This window comes from Xenopus laevis, chromosome 6S, assembly GCF_017654675.1.
Source record: "Xenopus laevis strain J_2021 chromosome 6S, Xenopus_laevis_v10.1, whole genome shotgun sequence".
Taxonomy (NCBI): domain Eukaryota; kingdom Metazoa; phylum Chordata; class Amphibia; order Anura; family Pipidae; genus Xenopus; species Xenopus laevis.
This window is the reverse complement of record NC_054382.1, coordinates 81,796,441-81,816,507: the sequence shown is the minus strand read 5'-3', so window position 1 is coordinate 81,816,507 and position 20,067 is coordinate 81,796,441. Positions and strand designations below refer to the sequence as shown.

General features: G+C 39.8%; 1 long non-coding RNA gene across 4 annotated transcripts in view; it reads right to left on the bottom strand.

Moving 5' to 3' along the window:
- Positions 1-20,067, bottom strand: part of LOC108720121 — a 153,991-nt gene that overhangs the window by 27,682 nt on the left and 106,242 nt on the right. For all 4 annotated transcript variants that reach the window (XR_005962279.1, XR_005962277.1, XR_005962278.1 and 1 more), the window contains one exon: positions 8,908-8,982. This is a non-coding gene — a long non-coding RNA (uncharacterized LOC108720121). The remainder of the gene's footprint in view (positions 1-8,907; positions 8,983-20,067) is intronic.

The following is a 20,067-nucleotide window of genomic DNA, read 5'->3' as shown; positions in this document are numbered from 1 at the left end:
AGTCGAAGGATTTTAATTCGGCAGTCGAATATCGAGGGTTAATTAACCCTCGATATTCGACCCTTGATACATCTGCCCCATAGAGACTCCGAATCGAATTTGATTTGAATTCAACTAAACTCAAACCAAGTTTTTTCTCAGAAAAAGAAAACTTGAATGTCAGGAAAATTAACATTTTCAAATGGGTCACTAGACCGCTCCCATTGACTTAAACATGAACAGCAGCAGGTTTTAGGCGGCAAATCGCAGACTTCGAAATTATTCCCAGTGTAAAGGTTTGATAAATCTCGAATTCGAATCGAGTTTGGATTATTCCCAATTTGAATTTGTAAGTTTTGACCAAAAAATCTAATTTACTATTCAACCCTTGATAGATCTGCCCGTAGTGTTTCATTTACACCACACCATTAGAACAGAATTACAATTCGTAAAGTTGTTTTTGGCCATGCGGGTGCCAACACCATGACTCTCACACCTGAGATGTGCCAAATTTCCAATCACAGCACCAAATTCAAAATAAAATTTTTGGCCAATTCTGTCTCAGCAAAGTTCCTGGCTGCTTTATTTTTTCTGTTCTTTTAGCCACCAACTATTGTCCATTTATTGTCTATTCTGATTACTGCCTTGACCTGTATCTGATATGTGTACACTCTTTAACCCTTTAGATGCCTGGCTAATGGATAATAGCCAGTTCTGCCTGTTCCCTGGTGCCAACTTCTTACTTAAAGGACATGTCAACCCAAAAAATTATTTTTTTTTATAATAAAAGAAAATCTAACTCTAAGCAACTTTGCAATATACATTCATTACACATTTTCTATGGTTTTTAAGTTGTTTGTATACTGTGTATATTGCTATTAAAAGCAGTGCTTTTCTTTCCCTTTCTATTCTCTGCCCTGGTGGCTCTGGCTTTTGAAACAAGTAACACAAGCCAATGGATTGACAGAGCTGTATTGGTGGAGGAGAATGACTTTTGCAATAAGGTGATGTACAGTGAGGGTAGTTTTTGTGGGATGGGATGAGCATGTTGAACTTTGCCTCATTTATTTTGAACTATGTAGCTGTATATTTTTTTTTATTATATTTTGCATAGGGTACAACTATTTGGTATAGATCCAAAATATCCACAAAGTCAAAATTTCTATGTATGCATACAACCTTTCCAAGACTTTAGTACTGAATTGTAATATTTCATATGTAATATTGTCATTTACCTTATTTGTTTCCCCAGACTCTTTAATTAGTGTACATAATGCACATTTAAAAAAATACATTAAAAACTTGGCATGCACTGCAGAGTACAGATTTCTGACAAGGAAAAGACACTTTCCTGCCATTGTTAGTTAATTTTTTTGGCAAGAGGAAAGCAGCGGGGTTATTGGGGCACAAACAGTGCAAATGCAAACTCAATTCAAAAAAATGAAATTACAGCACAAGAACGACATCAAGCAAACAATCATCATCAGAGCCTTCTTGTCACAAGACGACAATTAGCTTTTAATAACTTCCACAATTGTCTTCATAATTAGACAGCTTATTAAGACAGTTTTGCAAATAAACAAACTGTAGCTGTGAGTTAAATCATAACAAGCTGAAGGGAGGGTGGGTGTAGAATTACTTTTAACCCATATGATGCTTTCAGTGCTGCAAAAGTTCCCCTCTAAGGCAGGAAAATAGAATCGATTATGCATATTTTTTTTTTTTTACTAGATTCTATATTATCACACAAAAATTTGGTCAGTGACACTTTTTAGGAATTCTCATCAATTGTGTGATCTATGAGTGTGACCTTGGGAAACATGAATTTAATGCTGAATTAGCTCTTTTATATGCTAGTGCGGATTCATTTATTCAGGTCATTCTTCTATCTAATGTATCATAGTAGCAAAAACATGATCATAGTAGCCCCACATTATAATTAATGTAAGGCTGACACTATTATAAGCCAGTGTGATATGCTAGGGTACACAGCACTGTGCAATATTACAGTATAGAAAAGTACACAAGCATTGTTGTAAATAAATAAACCAGTAAGTATAAATTAAGTAATCTGTGTGTGTGCCATAATCTGCCTTCCCTATGCTCTCTGTGTGTGCCATACTCTGATTGCCCAATGCTCCCTGTGTGAGACATACTCTGTTTTTCCTTATGCTCCCTGTGTGTGCTATGCTCTGCCTGCCCTATGCTCCTTGTGTGTGCCATACTCTGCCTGCCCTACTCTGTAACCTGTGGGACATGAGCCTGGTAGGGTTGTTCTGGGGTTTTTTAGCATTTTAAAATTGTCATTAGGGGCTCCCCTTATTATAGTTTTGTTTATAGCACTGCTTTAGAGCATCATTTAGCTTCTTTTTTTTTATAAAGAATGTAACACAAATGGTGCAGAATTTTCAGCGCACTGTTTAAACCAATGATCACCATCTAGAAATCGATCTAGATATAAACTAAAATGTTTTCTAGAAACTTGCATATAAACCAGTGCTAGCTTAAGCAATTTTATCAACTATACTGCTTCTTCTAAGTTCATTCATCTAAATGGGCTTCACCTAGTTTGTTGCTGTGTAGGTCAAATAATTTTACCTAAATGAAATAGCGTACACACTTTCATAATAAGTAGACCAGAGTTTTTACATATGGTATTTATATATGAGGGCAAATTGATAATATTCCACCAGGTATTCTATTGACCATATATTTACTGACTTGTCAATGAAAATGGTCTTTTCAGTTTTTATGGGTATGGGATCCTTTGCCTGGAATCTGGGTACTTTTTCATGTTTGAATGCTTTTTAGCAGGCTTAAGGTATAGTGATCCAAATTAGAAAGAGTTCTTATCCGGGAACCCTACCACTACCGCCACAAACACCTACCATCACAAGTACAGGAGCTGTGTCCCATCTTCTCTAAGGATTCAACTCTGAATGTGACCTACACACTGCACTACCAAAGGAAGAAATAATTAGCTACACTGAATACAGAAGGTTTGACAGGTAGTGGTATCCCCAGTGCAGCTCCCAAGCAATACAGAATACCTCCCCTAAAAATGTGCCGTCCTAGGCCCGGGTCTTTGTGGTCTTCCCACAAATCCAGGCCGATGGTAGCCCCAGAGGCCCCATGCCTCTGACAATGTACTGTAAATCACATAATAGGTTACTAAATTCTTATAGTAAATATTGTTTTTTTTTTAGCACACTTTACTCTAAAGCCTTTGAAATATATATCAAAAATATTATTTTTTATTATTAACAAGCAAATATTGAAGAACCAGGAGCAAAATCAATGAAATGTAAATGGTTGATCCAAGTTGTAATTCAATGTTATGGTTAAATACATTTAAGATTCATATCAATTGAGATCAATATTTTCCAACATAAATGCCCAAAAATACAGTTTCGTAAGTGAGTAATGGAACTACGTGACAAGGTAATTTAATCATTTTATGTTGGCTGGATATTAAAGGCATGCTTTTCTTGGCAACATTTTCAATGACACATGGTCTATTTTAATACCGTTCCTGCCATGGTTAATGCAGTTGCAAAAATTCCCTTCCAAATGTGCATATAATCAAGCATTAAAATTCAGAAAGCTGCAGATTGTATTTTAATAGTAAAAGGCTGAGGGCTCTTTTTTTCTGAAAACCTGTCCAAATATATCTAAATCCTTAGCTAAATGTTTTCAGAAAATGTTACACAGCTACAGTTGCGTGGCTGAACCTGAAAGAAATAAAGTGACTCTTCATTCCATAATAAGCAAAAGCTGTATTGATAGGCCAACCAATCATCTATTGGGATTTCCAGTGACTATTGGTTGAATCAAACAAAACATTAAAGATTCATAAGCACTCTGCCCTAATTTTCATTTAATTTCAGTAAAGTTTATTGTGGCCTGTAAATGGAATCATCAGCCTTATTTCCAAAAAAAGGGCAAGGCAAAGCAAAGGTATTGTCTTTTGCATGTCGTACCTTGCCCTCATAGAACTTACATTTTTAACATATACGCACAACTCTTTCCTTGCATCTCATACTGAATAGAACTACCTTGCAGATTATAAGGCAGTGATTTTCAGTTTTTTTAAGCATTTTGAGGTCCATCTTTAGGTCAGGGACACCCTAGCTCATAACAAGTTTATAGATATAGAGAAACATTGGCATCATCCATTGGATTGTATCAGCCAACGACCCTTTCCAGCTTGGCAGGCAGCATAACATTGGGAATTGCCCCACCATTGACCTGAATAGTAATTTTCTGAGCGCTGCCTATACAATCTGAAAGTTGAAAGGCAAGTCTAGGCACATACCTCTTCCTCCACCTACCTAATCCTAGCTGTTGTCCCTCCACCATCTGTAGTCAATGCACATGTGTGCTCTGGTTCACATATATGCACAGAGGGGGCCAAGGTGGCCATTCAGGTTGACCAAGTTACCTAGGGAACCTGGTTGCTTCAGCCTGCTGGAAATTGCCCCATGTGCTATTTACCTTAGCACCCCTGGATTTGTGCCTAGCCCTTATTAAATTAACTTGCTGTCTCCAGCATACAATCAGCTATATTTGAAAAATCTGCACAAGTAAAATCAATAGTGTTACCAACAACCAATATTCTTTGCATAATCCATCAAATTACATATTGTTCAAATTAGCAAATAGTTACAGTATATGCAATATTAAAGACTGGACAGAACTCTGATGATGAAAACCCAATGAGTATAATTATTAGAAAGTTTTTTGCTATATTTTTAAAAACATAGTAGACAAAACAATAAAAAATGCTGACATAGGAGAGAAGGCTATCCCCTTATTAACTTATCTTTTAAAAAACAAAGGATTCTCTTCTACAACTATGAAAAAACAATGGCAGGGAACTACAGTATGTTTCAGAAACACAAGGAGAATCAATTATTTAGTAAAAACCAGTATCTATTGCTTGAAAACCTCAACTGAATGCAAAACAATACAATTGGATACAATGAATAAACTCCATGTTTTCCTAATATGGAAGATTCTTGATATGCTGAGTATTGCCCCTTTAATTCAGTCTAATGTGAGGTAGCATTTTTGTGCTTGTAACGTCTTCTGTGGAAAGGCATTCTGTAAAATGCAACAGCATGTTGTTAAACATTTAAGATCAGCTCAGGCTAAGTAAACATGGCCAATGTCCCTGGAGTCATCAAAACCTTCTCTGTATTACAAGAAGCATTTTTTCCAGCACATTACTTTTAGTAAGGAACTAAATACAGCAGAGGTTAAAGGGATACTGTCATGGGAAAACATGTTTTTTTTCAAAACACATCAGTTAATAGTGCTGCTCCAGCAGAATTCTGCACTGAAATCCATTTCTCAAAAGAGCAAACAGATGTTTTTATATTTAATTTTGATATCTGACATGGGGCTAGACATATTGACAGTTTCCCAGCTGCCCCCAGTCATGTGATGTATGCTTTCATAGGGGCAAATTCACTAACCTGCGGAAATTCACCAGCACCGACTTTGCTCACATCGCAACACTTCGCCAGGTGTAGATTCGCCAGGACCAGGGCTGCCATCAGGGGGGGACAGGGGGGAGAGTTGTAGGGGGCCCGAGGGTAAGGGGGGCCCGGCCACGCCACACTTACTTGATTAGACAGGCCCCCATCTTTCTGAGAGCTGCTGACTTCAGGAGCCCTGGCCACCAATTTTCTCATAATGTGGGGGGGGGGCCCTGGCCACCAATTTTTTTTTCTCATGTGGGGTCCTAGCCACCAATATTTTTTAATGGGGGGCCCTGGCCACAAATGTTTTTGTATGGGGGGCCCTGACCACCAATATCTTTTTATTTTTTATTAAAATGTGGGAACCCTAGCCACCAATATTTTTTTTGTTTTTTTACTGTGTGATTGGGGGCGGACCTGTGGGGTGGGGAGGGCAGACCTGTAGGTGGGGCTTGCGGTGGGTGCAGCCCAGGGGGCCCTGCGATTTCTGATGGCGGTCCTGGCCAGGACAATGCTAATTCACTAAAAGCCAAAGTTGCATCCAGGGCGCCGAACTCTGGCGAAGTTGCGCTAGCGTTACTGCTCCAAGCTAAGCGAAGTTGCACTAGAGTTGGCTAATTTGCAAAAGGCGGAAAGTTAAAGTTGAATGACGTAAATGTTGCAGCAAATACATTATACTACACAAGCCCAGAAAACCTTAATAGAATAAAATAAAGTTGTAATATAGCCCTACACATGTGCCCAGTGTATAGTGTATGTGCCATATTTAATGAAATGTAGGGGAGAGCCCGGGTACGGACTTTTGCAGCCTATAACCCTGAAAAAGTAAAAGACGCCATTGTTTTTTGGGACTTAGAAAATTTTTCAACTAATAATTGAAGAAGCCCTATACATTCCATTGCTCTTTGCCTGGTCTGAGCTGGAGAATACAAGTCTGGCATAACCGGTAACGTTGAGTAAAGGGCGCATCTTAGTGAATTTGTGAAGTAATGAAGCCTAACAAAAGAACAATGGGAAGGTAACCAGATAACAGCTCTCTAACAAAAGATAACAGATGCCTGGTAAATCTAAGAACAGCACTCAATAGTAAAATCCAGGTCCCACTGTGACACATTCAGTTGAGTAGGAGAAACAACAGCCTGCCAAAAGCTGTTCCATCCTAAAGTGCTGGTTCTTTCTGAAAGCACATGATCAGGTAAAATGACCTGAGATGGCTGCCTACACACCAATATTATACATTTAAAAAATACACGTGCTGGTTTAGGAAATTTCAGGGAATTTTACATGCTAGAGTGAATTATTTGCAGTGTAAACAGTGTAATTTAGAAATAAAAATCATGACAGAATCCCTTTAAGTCTTCCTGAATATAAAATAAACTCACAGCAAATGGAACATTTAAATTCCACCTAGAGATGAAAATCTGCTTAGTAGTTCAAGATAAAAAGCGTAAATTCTTTGTAGCATGAAAACTTACACATATTTCTGTTATGTTTGTATCAAAAGGGAGGTTTTGATAGATAGAGAAATTATACATTTCAAGTTTACAAAGTTGAAATTGTATTTAAAAGCATTTGGTAAAGCCGCGTTGAATCAAAGGAAATGTTCTGCTGCTGTAGAAGTGTGAAATGTGAACAAATCTGCCATAATTGAGGGCAAAATAGGGTAACCGTCTACAAAAACAAAGCTGTATTCATTAGCAAATGCTATTAAAAATATTGCATAAAAATGCACGGCAAATTGTGTGGATAATGGAATGTTTGTTACAATGATACAGTGATTTCACTTCAATTGCGTATTCACTAAAGAACACGTTACATGATCAAACTTCCCCTCAATCAGCAAATCAAACCCATTTCAAAGTTACTTCCAGCATTGCCATTGTAATAGAACCAGTAACCATCAATAATGCCTCACAGATATTTGTTGCTTTAATCCCTTATTATTTCCATCCCTACCAGAGGAAACACTGGGAGGCCCATTCTATCAAAATTCTGAACTTTGTGGTTTTAGAGGTTTTTAAAACCATGACAAAAACTAATTTATAAGAATAATTTTTTTTTATAAGAATACAAAAACCTTGAAATCCCTGCTTTTGTGCGATTGCAATCAAAAATCTCTAAAACCCAAAAGCAGCAACAGATTTTACAACAAGGACAACTACCATTGACTTTTACACAACCTTTCTAACTTTTAGATGGCAAAGTTTTGTATTAGTGCTTTTCCCTAGTGATGGGCGAATTTATTCACCAGGTGCAAAGTCACGGTGAATTCCCTTGATTCACGAAGACACAGCGAAAATTCGCCAGCGTCAAAAAAAATGGGCGCTGGCATCTGTTTTTTGGATGCCGGCGCATTTTCGCCAGCGAATTTGTGCCGGCGTCAAAAAAGCGGACAATGGCGTCAAAAACGGACGCTGAGGTCGAAAAATGAGACACCGGCGCCGTTTTGTGCATTTTTCGCCATAAATTCGCCCACCACTACTTTTCCCAATATTTACATTTTTAAAAAATTACACATTTTTTATGGTTTAAAATAATTAGTTAATACCCTGTATATAAAATTGGCCCCTTATGGGCTGATCTATTATTAGGTTAAGTTCTTTATTTCACTTTTTTTTCGATGCTGCAACTCTGAATCTGAAAATCTGCCATCTAAGACCTGCCGAGGTTGTATGTAAGTCAGTGTGAGAGGTCCCTATCCTATTTGGAAGTTTCTGTGGTCTTCACTGGAATTAGCTCAAAAATCCAAATATTTCTGTTTTTTCCGGTAAAATTTTAAAAAATTCGGGCTTTTCGAGAGAAAAAATTTATGATTACAAAGAAATACAAAAAAAATTGTACGATTCAGGTTTTTGCTCGAATTTATTGAATTTTCCCCTGATTCGATTAAACTGTGCTTTTTTTAATAATAAATAATGTCCAATCGTGAATTTTAGTTTGGTCAAAAATTTTTTTATTAAGATAAGAAAAATTCAGATTTTAGTAAATAACCCTCTTATTGTTACTTTTTATGAGTCATCTTTCTATTCAGGCCCTCTCCTATTCCTATTCCAGTCTCTTATTCAAATCAATGCATTGTTGCTAGGGTAATTTGGACCCTAGCTACCAGATTGCTGAAACTTCAAACTGGTGAATAAAAAGATAAATAACTCAAAAACTACAAATATTAAAAAATGAAACCCAGTTGCAAATTTTCTCAGAATATCACTCTCTAGATTATACTAAGAAATGAACTCAAAGGTGAACAACCCCTTTAAAGCAGTGGTGTCAGTGATGACATTCTATCTGATGGACAGAGGTAGTTGTAGTCTAGCAACAACTTTGTAAACGTGTTGAATTTTCTGAATTAAAGAATAATCACTTTCTCAGAATCTAGAATGATGTCTGTAAATGTACAATTTAGGAAAATGCATGTGTCTATCATTAATTTCTTGTGCTTACTCACCATTGCCAGCTTCCCTCCTCCGAAAGTGTCAGTTTCATCCAGATGCTGGTGGTAAAGACTGGGTGGTCTATTATCCTGTAAGTGCATAGTGAGAATGAATTGTAAGACTTAGCAATACAAGTGAAGGAAAACCTTTGCATTGTACATGTAAACAGGACAAAGCAATTAGTAGAATTAAACTCTGCTGGGTTATTCTTAATTTACACGTAGACAACGCTTGTAAAGTTTTTTTTGTTGTTTTTTTTTTTTAAATAAAAAATTTTAACTGAAAAACATAATGAATCTCATAGACCAGAAAAAAAGATCCAGTTTCTTGTAGATATATCTGTAGATCTTCCACAAATCAAGAAATTTCTCCTAGGAAGGGTAGATTGTGTTTCTAGAATAAATGACACCATTGTGTTCCAGTCTTTGATTTGATAATTGTTACAAGTCCCTTTCTTTTGTGATTCCAATTTTTTATTGGTAAGGTTTAGTGAGAAAGCCATCATTAATGTAAGGGTGATCGCAACTTGGTTCATACAATGCCAGTGTTATACTATACAATATAGTAGTAGCTGTAACAATGATAAAAGCATATGATGCACAATGCCAATAGAACAACCTCAAACTATTTTTAGGGGCATATTTATTATATTGTGTAAAAAACAGCAAGATAATAAACCACACATCACCAGGCTTTGCCATATTAAAAAAAATTACGTACATTAGTTTTTTTCACAATTTTATCAAGTCTTTTCCCACACCAGATTTTTTCCAGTGAATTTGTTGATAAATATGGTAACAAGTGCACTTTAGTCGAAGTGGTTTTAAGAAAATAGTGAGAAATTTTTCGGATTTTAGTAAATAACCCCCTTAGTGTGTCTTTTTGTGGTATGTTCTGGCAACCCAACACCCGGTCTACCTAGAGAAACTTGGAAACAGCAACGTAACTAGAGGGGGGTGGGCCCTGGCGCAATTGCACCCCCTGCTCCCCCGGTAGTTACGCCACTGGAAAACGTTTAGTAGAGTGATATGATGAAATCTGTGCCATTCTGTCAGATAGTGAAGTTAAAGAGGATGTACACCCCAAAAGCAATTTTTGCAAAATTACATTTTAATTTCCAATCTACATTCATTTAAAATGCATGTGCAACTGAAATTAAATTGTCTCTTACATTTCCCTTCTCTCCTTGCATACTCATACCATTGCAACATTGTAGCGCAGCGAGCTCTCCAAATTCCAAGACTCCAATTCCCACAATGCCTTGCGTGTTCTGTGACTGACAAACCTGTGAACAAGAATCACAAAAGCGTGCAAGACATTGTGGGAATTGGAGTCTTGGCTGGTGGAGAGTTGATATCTAAAAACCTGTATCTGAATATGCTCTTACTGGCAAACTGACAGAATGATAAATTAGGACAGACAAACTGCTTTCAGTTTCTGTTTCATTTACAAATGTCACTTTAAAATCCCTTTACACTTTTTTAATCAAGGTGGCTAACACATAAAAATGAAGGATGTGAGTATACCCTTTATAATACAGTTGCATGTGTTTTGATATTTAAATGGGAATCAAACAGTATCAATTTGCAATCAGTGTAACAGTGTTTGGAACCTCTGACATTTGAACCATGGAACACTCCGTTGGTGGCTGCTATTCTTTAGGAAGGCAATTAATCTGTTTTTGGTAAACACAGGGTTGTCAGCTGCCTTCATTGTGTTGAATAAAGTTCAGTCTTATTGTTTAATTAGGGGTAGCCAATCACAGCAATAGCCTCTAAATGTAAACCCTTACTCTTCCTCCTTTCTGGACTTACCCTGGCCAGTGCATCCTGATCTGAGTTTTTTCACTTAAAAACCCCTATGTGCCCTGACCTGAAAACTGCATCTGATCTGCAAATCCTTACCTGAGTATCCTGGCCTGATCTTTATGTTCCTAATCATGGTCTATATGTGCTTAATTGTTGTCTGTCAAAACCTTAACATCTTACAGACTGTGACTGTGAATCTGCTTCTCAGAGGCCATGCTTTGTCATGATTTGATTTTGCCCTAATCTTCTGCAATCTATAACTGCTTTGTCCTGTCCCAGTCTGTTTGTAATTTGTTCAATATGCCTTGTTCCAGTCTATTTGTGCTTTGCTGTATCCTGCCCTAGTCTGTAATTTTCTTGCTCTTTCCTATCTCAGTTTGCCTACTTTATAATGTCAAGTCTACTTTGCACTTTGCCTGCTCTGTCCTGTCTCACTCTGTCTTGTACTTTGCCTGCTCTACAATATCCAATCTGATATGTACTTTGCCTGTTACATCCTGCCCTGTTACATCCTGTGTTTCTATCCCAGTCAGCCTTATATTTAACCTGTTCCATAATTTTCAGTGTGTTTCTCAAGTCTGATCTACCTTTGATGCAGTTGATCAAAGTCTGACCCACATTCCAATCTCTAAATGTAGTAATCATGAAATAAAATAACTAAAGATGTCCTTGTATCTATCACTTTTGACTTTTGACTTGAATACATGGGAAGATCAATGGTGTGACATTCATAAGAAAAATCCTCTAACGATGATTCTCTTTGACTGCTCCATCAGAAAAATAAAACCAGTCTCATTAAAAATTATTTTCAACCCTAACAAGAGATCCCCATCATTTTCATTCATAAAGTTAAAAGGACAACTTTCTGGGTAGGTCTTATATAACTCAGGCTGACTACAATAGAAGTATGACAAGCTCACAAGGCTATTTAGATACTTTCTCTAGAATGTTAATTATATATGAAAATACTCCATCTTTATTTGCTTGTGGAGGTGTGTAAGAAACAAAAATTTCTCTTCATAAATATATATATATATATATATATATATATATATATATATATATATATATATATATATATATATATATATATATATATATATATTCCTACATTCATGCACGAGCTGGCTTGCTTTTCACCAATCTATGGTGCCAAAACTATGAGCATGCTTTGCATAATAAAACTGAAAGTCTCCTTACATTAATTTGAATGGCTGAGCTGAAACATTGCTGATCATTTCAATTGGGTTAATGAGGGCTCAACTTACTGGAGCACTTTGTCACGTTAAGCTTCTGTATTTGCCAAGACAGGGACTTAGCAAATCTAATTGCATGGCAATTCTTTGTTAAGTTCTCTTCCTCATAACATTTTTGTCAATTTGGCCTTCTTCTTTTTTAAGTCATGTGTGCCCAAAACATATATTTGTGGCATCTAGAGAAGTAAGTGAGCGGTAAGGGTAATAAAATAATAGTCAACCTGGGCAGATATTTACACACACCTCCCTACAAAGCAAACCAAGAGTGTGGTTACTACATTAAGGGGGTTATATATTAAAGTCTGAATGCTAAAAACTGAAATTCGAGTTGTTTTCACTATAAAATCAGTATTTTTATTGGGGAAAAAAAACTCGAAGTTTTTGAGATTTATTATACCCTGAGGATGGAAAAAGTCAGAATTCAAAAATCTGGTATCTCAGACCTACCGTATATGGGAGAGGTCCCTGTACTATTTGGAAGTTTCTGTAGTTTGCGCTGGAATTAGACCGATCAGACTTTTCAGGCAAAATCCGAAAAATTCTAGCAATTCGAGAAAAAACTCTATAAAATCATACTATTCTGATTTTCGCTTGATTTTTCTGGGTTTGTCCCTCATCCGATTAAACTGTTCTTTTTAATAATAAATAAGGTCCAACTGTAGATTTTAGTTTGGCCGGACTGTTTTTATTAAAATACTTTTTTAAAATATTAAAGTAAGAGGAAACAATACAGTAATGTGTACTAAAAGCTCATGTGGCTGCAGGTCCGACACCTTTAAGTCCATCAGCCACAGGCCACTATTTGACTCATGGCTCTTGTACCTACTGTATATGGTGAAAAGCTTGTCTATAATCCAACAAGAATGTTGCTGGCGATAAATATTTTATTTGCAGTAGCTGGGGAGACATATATGATCTATAAATGTATATCAAGTATTTTATGTTCATTGTTAGCTTAAACCTGTTGTACAGTCTGGTGGAGCCAGCAGTTATTGCAGCCATTATATTGTTACAGAACTTTAAATATAAGGCATTTGACCTTTGCTTATCAGCACTTGCAGTGGCAGTGTACGGCAACTTTAGCGCAAGTAGAAAATGTAAACATGTACAAGGACCTTACAAAAAACATGTATTTAGCACTCTAAATAATGAATGTCATGTACTGAAAAACATACAAATCTCCAGCAATTTTTACTTTTGTGTGAACAGTTTTTCCTTTTACCTTTAACTGCCACCAGCAAAAGACTGCATTATAGAATGACAGTTTGTGTAGTATTTGTAAAATAAAAACTAAAAATCCAATGTACCGGTAGAGATGTCGCGAACTGTTCGCCGGCGAACTTGTTCGCGCGAACATCGGGTGTTCGCGCTCGCCGGAAGTTCGCGAACGTCGCGCGACGTTCGCCATTTTGGGTTCGCCATTGTTGGCGCTTTTTTTTGCCCTCTCACCCCAGACCAGCAGGTACATGGCAGCCAATCAGGAAGCTCTCCCCTGGACCACTCCCCTTCCCTATAAAAACCGAAGCCCTGCAGCGTTTTTTCACTCTGCCTGTGTGTGCTGAAGAGATAGTGTAGGGAGAGAGCTGCTGCCTGTTAGTGATTTCAGGGACAGTTGAAAGTTTGCTGGCTAGTAATCGTTTTGATACTGCTCTGTTATTGGAGGGACAGAAGTCTGCAGGGGTTTGAGGGACATTTAAGCTTAGGTAGCTTTGCTGGCTAGTAATCTACCTTCTACTGCAGTGCTCTGTATGTAGCTGCAGTGGGCAGCTGTCCTGCTTCTGATCTCATCTGCTGACTGCTGCAATAACAGTAGTCCTTGTAAGGACTGCTTTTATTTATTTTTTTGTTGTTTTACTACTACTACTACTACTACTACTATAAGAGCCCAGTGCTATTAGTCTAGCAGTGTTGGGGAGTGGGACTGGTGTGCTAATCTGCTGCTCCTAGTAGTTCAGCAGCACCAACTTTAATTTTTTTTTTTAATATTCATTTTTTTTTATTTTACTTTTTTTATTTTACTACCGCTGTAGTAGTGTATAAGTTGACCTTTTAGGCATTATTTGCCCTGTAGGCATTATTTGCACAGTGTTTTCTTCAACCCGCCATCTAGCTGTGTGACCTTGTTCACATTCTGTCTAAATATCCATAATATTACCGTCTCCAGAAAAAACACCGGAGTGACTTTTTTCAAGCAGCCATAATATATTTTACGTAATCCGTATCCACCGCTGTAGTAGTGTATACGTTGACCTTGTAGGCATTATTTGCACAGTGTTTTCTTCAACCCGCCACCTAGCTGTGTGACCTTGTTCACATTCTGTCTAAATATCCATAATATTACCGTCTCCAGAAAAAACACCGGAGTGACTTTTTTCAAGCAGCCATAATATATTTTACGTAATCCGTATCCACCGCTGTAGTAGTGTATACGTTGACCTTGTAGGCATTATTTGCACACTGTTTTCTTCAACCCGCCATCGAGCTGTGTGACCTTGTTCCCATTCTGTCTAAATATCCATAATATTACCGTCTCCAGAAAAAACACCGGAGTCACTTTTTTCAAGCAGCATTCATATATTTTACGTAATCCGTATCCACCGCTGTAGTAGTGTATACGTTGGCCTTGTAGGCATTATTTGCAGAGTGTTTTCTTCAACCCGCCATCGAGCTGTGTGAGCTTGTTCACATTTTGTCTAAATATTGATAATATTATCGTCTCTAGAAAAACCACTTGAGTTACTTTTTTTCAAGCAGCATTCATATATTTTACGTAATCCGTATCCACCGCTGTAGTAGTGTATACGTTGACCTTGTAGGCATTATTTGCACACTGTTTTCTTCAACCCGCCATCGAGCTGTGTGACCTTGTTCCCATTCTGTCTAAATATCCATAATATTACCGTCTCCAGAAAAAACACCGGAGTCACTTTTTTCAAGCAGCATTCATATATTTTACGTAATCCGTATCCACCGCTGTAGTAGTGTATACGTTGGCCTTGTAGGCATTATTTGCACACTGTTTTCTTCAACCCGCCATCGAGCTGTGTGACCTTGTTCCCATTCTGTCTAAATATCCATAATATTACCGTCTCCAGAAAAAACACCGGAGTCACTTTTTTCAAGCAGCATTCATATATTTTACGTAATCCGTATCCACCGCTGTAGTAGTGTATACGTTGACCTTGTAGGCATTATTTGCACACTGTTTTCTTCAACCCGCCATCGAGCTGTGTGAGCTTGTTCACATTTTGTCTAAATATTGATAATATTATCGTCTCTAGAAAAACCACTTGAGTTACTTTTTTTCAAGCAGCATTCATATATTTTACGTAATCCGTATCCACCGCTGTAGTAGTGTATACGTTGACCTTGTAGGCATTATTTGCACACTGTTTTCTTCAACCCGCCATCGAGCTGTGTGACCTTGTTCACATTTTGTCTAAATATTGATAATATTATCGTCTCTAGAAAAACCACTTGAGTTACTTTTTTTCAAGCAGCATTCATATATTTTACGTAATCCGTATCCACCGCTGTAGTAGTGTATACGTTGACTTTGTAGGCATTATTTGCACAGTGTTTTCTTCAACCCGCCATCTAGCTGTGTTTATTATCGTTTCCAGAAAAACCAACTGAGTTTTTGTTGTTGTTGTTGTTTTTTAAAAATAATGCCAGGCAAAGGCAGGCCGCCACGCAGAGGCCGTGCTAGGGGCCGTGCTGCTATGCAATCCTGTGGCCCTAGCAAATTGCCCAGTTTTAAAAAGCCAATGACCCTGAACTCCCAAAATGCTGAAGAGGTAGTTGACTGGCTTACACAGCACACCCCATCCTCTACCGTTTCTAACTTTACCACAACATCCTCCTCATCCTCCACTGCTATGGCCACCCCACGTAACACTTCCTCCACCACCGGTGCCCCTTCTTCACTGGGGTCAGAGGAGTTATTTTCCAATGAGTTTCTTGAACTGAGTAATGCGCAACCATTATTGCCAGAAGAAGATGAAGGAGATGAGGACCTTACACCAGATTTAATTCTGGCAGAGAACACGATAGAGATGGACATAATGAGTGATGAGGAGGAGGTCCCCGCTGCTGCTTCCTTCTGTGATGTGTCAGAAGAAATTGATGCATCTGAGGAGAATGATGATGAGGAGATTGATGTTTTGTGGGTGCCTAGTAGAAGAGAGCAAGAGGAGGGTAGTTCAGATGGAGAGACGGAGAGTCAGAGAGGCAGTAGGAGAATAAGACTTAGAAGAAGCAGGGAGGACAGCCCGCAGGATCAGCAGGGCAACAACATGTATCGGCACCTGTGTTCAGCCGGCCAACGCACCCGCCATTGCCGCCAATACCGCCAACTCCGCCAACTTCTACTGTTACCGCCAGATCGCACACTTCCAAAAAGTCAGCAGTGTGGGATTTTTTTAATGTGTGTGCCTCTGACAAAAGCATTGTAATTTGCAATGAGTGCAGTCAGAAACTGAGCCTTGGTAAGCCCAACAGCCACATAGGTACAACTTCTATGCGAAGGCACATGAGCGGCAAGCACAAAGCACTTTGGGAGCAACACCTCAAAGGCAACAGGCAAACTAAAAGCCACACTCCTTCTGGTCCAGCATCTTACTGCTCTACCTCTGCTCTCCTTGACCCGTCTGAACCACCCTCCACTCCGCCTTCCACCTTGACCACCTGTTCCCATTCCCAGTCATCTGCCACCAGCCAAGTTTCTGTGAAGGCCATGTTTGAGCGTAAGAAGCCAATGTCTGACTGTCACCCCCTTGCCCGGCGTCTGACAGCTGGCTTGTCTGCACTCTTAGCCCGCCAGCTTTTACCATACCAGCTGGTGGACTCTGAGGCCTTCCGCAAATTTGTAGCAATTGGGACACCGCAGTGGAAGGTACCCAGCCGCAATTTTTTTTCTAAAAAGGGAATACCACACCTGTACCAACATGTGCAGAGCCAAGTTACCGCATCTCTGTCACTTAGTGTTGGGCCAAAGGTCCATATGACTACTGACGCATGGTCCTCCAAGCATGGTCAGGGCAGGTATGTCACCTACACTGCCCACTGGGTGAACTTGGTAATGGCTGGGAAGCAGGGAATGGGTAGCTCAACAACAACAGTGGAGTTGGTGTCACCGCCACGGATTGCACGCGGTTCTGCCACCACCTCTACTCCTCCATCGCTCTCTACCTCGTCTTCTTCTTCTTCTTACTCTGCTGCTGGGTCCTCCTTCTCCTCCTCCACACCTGTGCACCCCCAGCTCCCCCTAGGCTATTCGACGTGCCAGGTACGCCGTTGTCACGCTGTCTTGGGGATGACGTGCCTGGAAAGCAAAAACCATACCGGATCTGTACTCCTGTCATCTCTGCAGTCACAGGCCGATCGGTGGCTGACCCCACACCAACTGCAGATCGGAAAAGTGGTGTGTGACAATGGAAGCAATCTGTTGGCAGCGTTGAGACTAGGCAATTTAACACATGTGCCCTGCATGGCACATGTGTTAAATTTAATAGTCCAACGTTTTGTCTCCAAGTACCCAGGATTCCAGGACGTTCTCACCCAGTCCAGAAAGGTGTCGGCCCATTTCAGACGTTCCTACACAGCCATGGCACGCCTTGCTGACATTCAGCAGCGCTACAACATGCCAGTCAGGCGTTTGATTTCTGACAGCCAGACTCGCTGGAATTCAACGCTCCTTATGTTGGAACGTCTGCTGCAACAACAAAGGGCCGTCAACGAGTACCTTTTTGAACTGGGTGGTAGGACTGGATCTGCACAGCTGGGGATTTTTTTCCCCCGTTACTGGGTGCTTATGCGCGATGCCTGCAGGCTCATGCGACCTTTTGAAGAGGTGACAAATATGGTCAGTCGCACCGAAGGCACCATCAGCGACCTAATACCCTTCGCTTTCTTCCTGGAGCGTGCCGTGCGACGAGTGACAGATGAGGCTGTAGACCAGCGTGACGAGGAGCTGGAAGCGCACGATTTCTGGTCGGAATCACCAGAACGAACCCAGGCACCTGCTGCAACGCAGGGAGAGGTGCCAGAAGTGGAGTCAGAGGAGGAAGGTGGCTTTGTGGAGGAGGAGGAGGAGGACCAACAGGAGCAGGCTTCCCAGGGGGCTAGTGGTGACCTTTTGGGGACCCCTGGTCTTGTACGTGGCTGGGGGGAGGAGACCGTGGATGATGCAGTCCTTGATAATGAGGAAGCGGAGATGGATAGCTCTGCATCCAACCTTGTGAGAATGGGGTCTTTCATGCTGTCATGCCTGTTGAAGGACCCCCGTATCAAGAGGCTTAAGGAGAAGGACCTGTACTGGGTCGCAACGCTACTAGACCCTCGGTACAAGCATAAAGTGTCAGAAATGTTACCAACATACCACAAGTCCGAAAAGATGCGGCATTTACAAACCAGCCTGCAAAACATGTTGTACAATGCTTTTAAGGGTGATGTCACTTCAGGAACTCATCAACATTCCAGGGGCAGAGGTGCCAGTAATCCTGCCACGAGCACACCTGCAAGGACAAAGCCCTTTGGCCAGTCTGTAACGTCAGACATGCAAATGTTTTTCTGTCCAAGGCAGCGCCACAACCCTTCTGGATCCACCCTCAAAGAACGCCTCGACCGGCAGGTAGCGGACTACCTGGCATTAACTGCAGATATCGACACTCTGAGGAGCGATGAACCCCTGGACTACTGGGTGCGCAGGCTTGATCTGTGGCCAGAGCTGTCACAATTTGCCATGAACCTCTTGTCTTGCCCAGCCTCAAGTGTGCTCTCAGAAAGGACCTTCAGTGCAGCAGGAGGGATTGTAACTGAGAAGAGAACTCGCCTAGGTCACAAAAGTGTCGATTACCTGACCTTTATTAAAATGAATGAGGGGTGGATCTCGGAGGGTTACTGCACGCCGGAAGACTTGTTCTGACTTCTATGCAGCTGTCCTTCTCTTCAAGCCTCATGACTCCACACACAGCTGTCCTTTAGCGTCCTCCTCCTCCCTCCGCCACCGTTACAAACTAGGGTGCAAACCCTACTGGTTTAATTTTTTCTGGCCTCTGTGCTTCAGTGGCTGCAACCAAAAAAACTGGGCAAACAATGTCTACAAGGTCAACGTATGGCAAAAAATGACTATTTTCAGCATTTATATGGCATATTTTTTCTGGCAACTGTGCTTCAGTGGCTGCATCCAAAAAAATGCATATTTTCTGCATTTATATGGCATAATTTTTCTGGCCTCTGTGCTTCAGTGGCTGCAACCAAAAAAATGCATATTTTCTGCATTTATATGGCATAATTTTTCTGGCCTCTGTGCTTCAGTGGCTGCAACCAAAAAAATTTATATTTTCAGCATTTATATGGCATAATTTTTCTGGCAACTGTGCTTCAGTGGCTGCGACCAAAAAAATGACTATTTTCAGCATTTATATGGCATATTTTTTCTGGCCTCTGTGCTTCAGTGGCTGCGGCCAAAAAAACTGGGCAAACAATGCCTACAAGGTCAACGACGTTGACCTTGTAGGCATTGTTTGCCCAGTTTTTTTGGCCGCAGCCACTGAAGCACAGAGGCCAGAAAAAATATGCCATATAAATGCTGAAAATAGTCATTTTTTGCCATACGTTGACTCAACGTATATGGCAAAAAATGACTATTTTCAGCATTTATATGGCATATTTTTTCTGGCAACTGTGCTTCAGTGGCTGCGACCAAAAAAATGCATATTTTCTGCATTTATATGGCATAATTTTTCTGGCCTCTGTGCTTCAGTGGCTGCAACCAAAAAAATTTATATTTTCAGCATTTATATGGCATAATTTTTCTGTCAACTGTGCTTCAGTGGCTGCGACCAAAAAAATGCATGTTTTCTGCATTTATATGGCATAATTTTTCTGGCCTCTGTGCTTCAGTGGCTGCAACCAAAAAAGTTTATATTTTCAGCATTTATATGGCATAATTTTTCTGTCAACTGTGCTTCAGTGGCTGCGACCAAAAAAATGCATATTTTCTGCATTTATATGGCATAATTTTTCTGGCCTCTGTGCTTCAGTGGCTGCAACCAAAAAAATTTATATTTTCAGCATTTATATGGCATAATTTTTCTGGCAACTGTGC